The sequence below is a fragment of the Rhincodon typus genome, chromosome 45 (genome assembly GCF_021869965.1).
Source record: "Rhincodon typus isolate 14 chromosome 45, sRhiTyp1.1, whole genome shotgun sequence".
Lineage (NCBI taxonomy): Eukaryota > Metazoa > Chordata > Chondrichthyes > Orectolobiformes > Rhincodontidae > Rhincodon > Rhincodon typus.
Genome location: NC_063376.1, coordinates 8,557,620 through 8,564,647, shown reverse-complemented (window position 1 = coordinate 8,564,647; position 7,028 = coordinate 8,557,620). Strand labels below are relative to the sequence as shown.

Sequence of the window (7,028 nt, the reverse complement as noted above, 5' to 3'; positions counted from 1 at the left end):
GGGACAGGCTATTGAGTTGGATGTTCAGCCATGAACATATGGAATGGTGGAGCAGTCTTGAAGGGCCGAATGGCCTACTCCTGCACTTAATTTCTTTTTCCAAAAACATAAAACATGCCAAAGAAAAGGAGGTGCTTTAACATAATTTGTTGACTTAAACTGAGATCCATGGTCAGTTCCCATTTGATCTGACGGACGTGAGGGGAGGCAGGTCACATGTTTCAAATGAACCAGTTGATTTGTTCACCATTCCTCAGACCTGGGAACAGAGGCCCAGAGCAACTGTCCTCCTCATTCAGCCCCTCGGCCTTTTATCTCATATTTGAGCTTCGTCCAATCACATTCCCTCTCTCCTATTGACTGCATATCGGGATTTCAGAGGCAGGCCAGACAACATTCCACAGGTTCATTTCAGTCAGCTTTTTACCTTGGAAAAGCCCCCTCTGACTTTACCCTGGTTCTGCCCCAGAATCACCATCCCACCAGCCTCGACCTCCTTGCCCGTGCTGAGAATCTTGGTTGCTGTTCTGTTCCTGTTCACCCAGGCCCACGTCTTCGAGTCCCATCTAACGCAGATCAGTATCAGTCTCACCAAAGGCCTGGGGGGGCTTCGAGTTGACCTGCTCGACAGCCAAGTGTAACCTCAGAGCGTCACGGCCCAATTCCAGCAACACTTGGCTGTGCTGAGCATCGGTGGTGTAAGAGAACAGCGAAACGGTGTGGAGGGATAGGGTCAGGATCTTCAGATCACAGAGTGAAAGCTCTGAGTCCTAGCTGTTGGCTGACAGTTCTGGGAAAATTAGGGATTGAAGCAGGAGCCCTACAGACATTAAGGATAACATATTTCAAGAAACAATTAAAAAAAAACACACCAACACTCCAAGCAAAGTCACTTCTTTAAGTCAAATTGAGTGAGTTTTTAACTTGCTTAAAGCCCAGCGACTTGCAGAGGTAAAATTGGGGTCCAATAATATCTTGAGATAGCTTCACAACTAATGTTCCTTCTGGAGGATTTATCTAAGTCTTTTTCCAAAGCTGTATTGAACCCACTTCCTTCACCTTCAAGCCAGATCATAACAAGCTGATGCATATAATTCATCCCAAGGGATCTTCTGGCACTAGGGTCCTGTCCCTACATCTGAGCCAGGAAGCTTGGGTTCACGTCCCGTCTGCACCAGAAGTAAGACGATAAGAAATTGGAACAGGAGTGGGCCATTCAGCCCCTTCAGCCTGCTCCGCCATTCATCAGGATCATGGCTGTTCCAATAATCCTCACCTCCATTTTCCTGCCCTTTCCCTGTAATCCTTGACCTTGACTAATTGAGAATCCATCTCTCTCAGCCCTAAATATACTCAAGGACTCTGTCCCCACAGATCTCTGTGGCAAGGATTTCCAAAGACTCTCAGCCCTCAATTCCTCCTCATCTCAGTCTCAAATTGGCACCCCCTGATTCTGAGATTGTGATCACTGGTCCTAGACTCTCCCATGTAGGGAAGCATTCAGCATTTTACTCTGTCAAGCCCCTTAAGAAGCCGATATGCTCCGTAGAGATCATCTCATTCTTCTAAAGTCCAGTGACTAAAATCCCAACCTGCTTAGCCTTTGCTCCGTAGAGATCATCTCATTCTTCTAAAGTCCAGTGACTAAAATCCCAACCTGCTTAGCCTTTGCTCCTAAGACAACCCTTTCATACTGGGATCATCCTGGAGAACTTCCTCTGAACTGCCTTCAATGCAATAATATCATTTCTTAAATAAGGAGACCAAAACTGCTCACAGTACTCCAGATGTGGTCTCACCAGGACATTGTACAGTAAAGACTTCCCTACTGTTATACTCCAACCCCTTTGAAATAAGGGCCAACATTCCATGACCCTTCCTGATTACCTGCTGCCCCTGTGTGCTAGCGTTTTGTGGTTCATGCACAAGTCCCTCTGTGTTGCAGCTTTCTGCAGTTTCTCTCTGTTTAAATAATACCCTATTCTTTTGCTCTCCCTCTCCAAAGTGAACAACTTATTTCGTGAAATAGGCTTATTTTGTGCAATGGGTTAAGTAGGAGGCATTATAATGTGCCTCATTGTCCCTTCTTTCCATTGTTAGTTGTTATCAACTTTTCAGATGGGAGCCGTGACACCCTCCCTTACCAAATGGTGAAAGGGAGGACTCCCACCTCGAGAGAACCCCACCCCCTCCCCACCCTGGACCCTGCTAACTTCAGGGCAGACAGGGGCAAGGAAGTTTTGTTTTTATTTGTGGGCGTTGTTGGCTAGGCAAGCTTTTATTGCACATCTCAAATTGCCCAAATAGAGTTGAAAGTTCACTGTTGTGGTCTGGAGTCACATGTGGGCCAGGACAAACAGGGACAGCCTTCCCTAATGGATATTAGTGAAACAGATGGGTTTTCCCCAACAACTGACAATGGTGTCACGGTCACCGTTAGACTCTTAATTCCTGATTTTTTATTGAATTCAAATTACACCATCTGCTGTGGTGGGATTCGAACCCAAGCCCCCAGATCATTTCTGAGTGATGCAGCCTGCAGACACAGAGCACAAGAACTGTCAGGCAGAGTCGCAACAGTAGTTACACAAAGAATATCGAGTCTTTAAAGGTGAACTCTCTTAAAGGCAAGGTACACATACAGCTGCCTTAGCCAGAGCATTCTGTTCCACATCAAGTCCTTGGACAAGGCACTAGAGAGGTTACTACAAATGATTCTGAATCCTAGACCGGGAGAGGGGTTGCAGAATTCGGGGTTGCTTATCTCTAAGCAGCGATGCTTAAGAGGACTCTAGTGAAGCCTTTGACAAGGTTCTGCATGGTAGACTAATTAGTAAAGTTAAATCACGTGGGATTCAGGGGGAGCTTGCCAATTGGATACAAAATTGGATTAATGGTAGGAAACAGAGGGCGTTGGTTGAGGGCTGTTTTTCAGACCGGAGTCTTGTGATCAGTAGTGATCCCACAGGAATCAGTGCTGGGTCCACTTTTGTTTGTCATTTATATATACAATTTGGATGAGAACAAAGGAGGCATGGTTAGCAAGTTTGCGGATGACACCAAAATTGGTGTATAGTTGACAGTGAAGAAGATTATCTATGATTACAAAGAGATCTTGATCGATTGAATCAATGGGCTAGGGAGTGGCAGATGGAGTTTAATTTGGATAATGTGAGGTATTGCACTTTGGTAATACAAACAATAACAGGTCTTATACAATTAATGATAGGGCCTTGGGCAGTGTTGTAGGACAGAGAGACCCAGAGGTTCAGGTATATAACTCTGTGAAATTTGCGTCACAGGTAGACAGGATGGTTAAGAAGGCATTCAACACATTTGCCTTCATTGCTCAGACCTTTTGAGTATAGCAGTCGGGACATCATGTTGATGTTGTACAGGACGTTGGTGAGGCCTTTTCTGGAGTATTGTGTGCAGTTCTGGTTGTCCTGTTAAAGGAAGAATATTATTAAACTGGACAGGATTCAGAAAAGATTTACCAGATTGCTGCTGAGAATGGAGAGTTTTGAGATATAAAAATAGGCTGGAAAGACAGACAATTTTCACTGGAATGTAGGAGGTTAAGGGATGACCTTATTGAAGTTTATAAAATCAAACGGATAAGGTTTATGCCTTGTCCTTAAACTATGACCTCTGGTTCTGGACTCCTTCACCATCTGGAAAATCCTTCCTGAATCTAACCTGTTTAGTCACAGAATCATGAAATTGTATAGGTTTCCACGAGATAGCCCCTCATTCTTCTAAACTCCAGGAATACAATCCTATCTGACTATCTCTCCTCATTTGTCAGTCCTGCAACCCCAGGAATCAATTTGGTAAACCTTTGCTGCACTCTCTCTATAGCCAGAACACCGGTCTTTAGATAAGGAGATAAGGAAACAAAACTGCAGCGAATAATGCAGCCAGTAACTCACCTCCTGACTCCCTATCCACCATCTATAAGGCACAACTTAAGAGTGTGATGGAACACTCCCTACTTGCCTGGATGAGTGCAGCCCCAACAACACTCAAGAAGCTTGACACCATCCAGGACAAAGCAGCCCGCTTGATTGACACCACATCCACAAGCATCCACTCCCTCTATCACCGATGCTCAGTAGCAGCAGCGTGTACTATCTACAGGATGCACTGCAGCAATTCACCAAAGATCCTCAGGCAGCACCTTCCAAACCCATGACCACTTCCATCTTGAAGGATCAGGGCAACAGACATATTGGAACACCACCAGCTTCAGGTTCCCCTCCAAGCCACTCACCATCCTGACTTGGAAATATATCGTCATTCGCTAGGTCAAAATCATGGAATTCCCTCTCTAATGGTATTGTGGGTCAACGCACAGCAGGTGGACTGCAGCGGTTCAAGAAGGCAGCTCACCAGCACCTTCTCAAGCGGCAACTAGGGATGAGCAATAAATGCTGGCCAGCCAGCGACACCCACATCCCACAAAATGAACTTTAAAAAAAATTCTAAGCGTGGCCTCAACAAGTGCCCTGTATAACTACAGCAAACGATCTTCGTTTCTGGCCTTGAATCCTTTTGCTATGAAGGCCAATGTTGTTGGATTGGCAATCCTGAAGCTAATGCTGTGGGGATATGGATTATGTGGGGATATATATATATATATATATATACAGGCCAGATGTGGGAAGAATGTTCCTGATGTTGAGAAGTCCAGAACTAGGGGGTCACAGTCTGATTCAGGACTGAGAGGAAGAAGTTTTTTCACTCAGAGAGCTGTGAACCTGTGGAATTCTCTCTCACAGGAAGCTTTTGGGGCCAGTCCATTTGATATGTTCAAGAGGGAGCTGGGCATGGTCCTTGCAGCTAAAGGGATCCAAGGATATGGAGAGAAAGTGGGAATGGGATACTAAGATTGCATGATCGGACATGACCATATTGAATGGTGATGCAGGCTCGACGGGCCGAATGGCCTACTCCTGCACTGATTTTCTATGTTTCTATGAAATGGCCTAGCAAGTGATTCAATTCAAGCGGTAGTTGGGGCATAGGAACCTGGAGCACAAGTTCGCCATTCTACCCCTCAAGCCTTCTCTGCCAGCCAATAATTTGAATGTGGAGGGCTCGAGGTGCCGTGGTAGAGTCCTTCCCTCTGAATCGGGAGACCTGGGTTCAACTTCCACCTGCTCCAGAGCATCTCTGAAAAGGTTGATCAGACAATATTTTAAAGAATACCTTGTTTGCGTTTCGAATTCCACATCCCCATCCATCCCTGATAAAATTTGGTGGCCCTTCCTAACAAAAATCTATCCAAATTCGGCTTAGAAATATTTAATGACCACGTCTCTACTGTTTTCTGCGGCAGATATTTCCCAATTCAGAGAAACAGAACGCCCTCACCTCCCACCCCGCACCCCCCACCATCCTAGAAGGATAACTCTCTCATTTTTAATGGCTCTGGGCTGACCCAAAAGGTGAAACATCACTCCAAGGTTTACCTTGTCAAGACCGTTCAGCATCTTACACCATTCAATCAAGTCACCCTTGTTCTTCTAAACTCCAGTGGGAGTAAGCCCAATCCGTCCAACCTTTCCCCATGAGATAACCCACTCATTCCAGGCACCAATCCAATAAAGCTGGTAAAATACAGTCCAATTTACCCTGCGTCTGTAAAATTTATTCGCATTCCTCCCCGAATCCTGTAGTGAGTATTGACATGGTCAAAAATTCTGGATCAGGTACCCATCTGGATGGATATATGAATAGGATGGGTTAGACGGACATGAGCCAAATGCTGGCAAATGGGACTAGATTTATTTAGAATATCTGGTCAGCATGGACGAGTTGGACCGAAGGGTCTGTTTTCGTGCTGTGCATCTCTATAACTCTGAAAATTAAGAGGGACATAGGCTTAACCTGATGTGCAAATGAAGCAAGGGTGACGTGAGAGAAAACTTTTTCGCAGCAAGTCGTCAGTGTGTCGAATACACTGCCTGGTAATGTGGTGGAGGCAGGTTCAACGGAGGCATTCAAGAGGGCATTGGATGGTTATTTGGATAGAAATCACAAGAAGAGATATTGGGGAAAAAGGTCAGGCATCGGCACAAAATAATAGAGCCATTGTAAGTACCACTGGCCGAGTGTAACAATTCCGTGATTCTGGAAGTTTCCTCTAGAATTAGGTGGCCTTGCTTAAAAATAAGCACTGACCATTTAAAGACAGAGGTAACATTTAATTCCCTCAGAGAGAGGCACTTAGTTTTGAAGCTGTTTTCCTCTAAAGGTGCTAGAAACTGAATCTTTGAATATTTTTTATAGCAGAGAAGAATAGATTCTTGATGAATAAGGGTGTCAAAAAAAGGTTACTTGGGGTAGAAAGGAATGTGGAGGAACCAGATCAGGGATGATCTTATTGAGTGAAGCAGTAGGCTTGAGGGTCTTCAGTGGCCTACATTTGCTCTTGGTACACACTTTGAAGATGACTGATAGAGGAGACAACAGCACTGATATCATGTATTTGATACGTCAACAGTTCAGGAAGACATATTTGAAGCACAGTCAATGTTGTAATGTCAGAACAAAATTCTGAAACATGAACATGACCAGATAATCTACTCAAAAGAGTATGTTTGAAGGATAAATATTGACTGAGCAAGATACTGGGAAGAACTGTCCACATCTGCCTTCAGAACAGTGAGAGCTTCATTTCATTTTATAGGACATGCATAGAGTAGCTCTCTGTTTAAACTCTAATCTCATCAATAGGATAGTAATAGCTCAGTGCTCAGAACTGACCCTCCGACAGTGCCCGCTCCCTCAGAACTGACCCTCCGACAGTGCGGCGCTCCTTTAACATTGAAACGTTCTAACCGAGTATAAAAGATGGCGGCGACGTGATCCCATCGGGCGCGGCCATGTTTCTTCCTGGCGTGGTCGGACGGCTGTTTATTTCCGGTGTTACAGGTCACTGCTAACGGCCGTTGGCGGAAGTTTAGAGCAAATAGGGTGAGGCGGTGGTCTGTGATTAGCGGGTGTGGGGGTGATATTTGGGG

The 7,028-nt window shown here is 45.1% G+C and overlaps 1 protein-coding gene across 1 annotated transcript in view; it reads left to right on the top strand.

Annotated features, from left to right (window-relative positions):
- Positions 1–6,869: 6,869 nt before the first annotated feature.
- The window catches only part of snapc2 (small nuclear RNA activating complex, polypeptide 2), a 39,775-nt gene continuing 39,616 nt past the window's right edge, over positions 6,870–7,028 (top strand). Inside the window, exon 1 of the mRNA XM_048620197.1 lies at positions 6,870–6,981. The gene's annotated coding sequence lies outside the window, so the exon portion shown is untranslated. The remainder of the gene's footprint in view (positions 6,982–7,028) is intronic.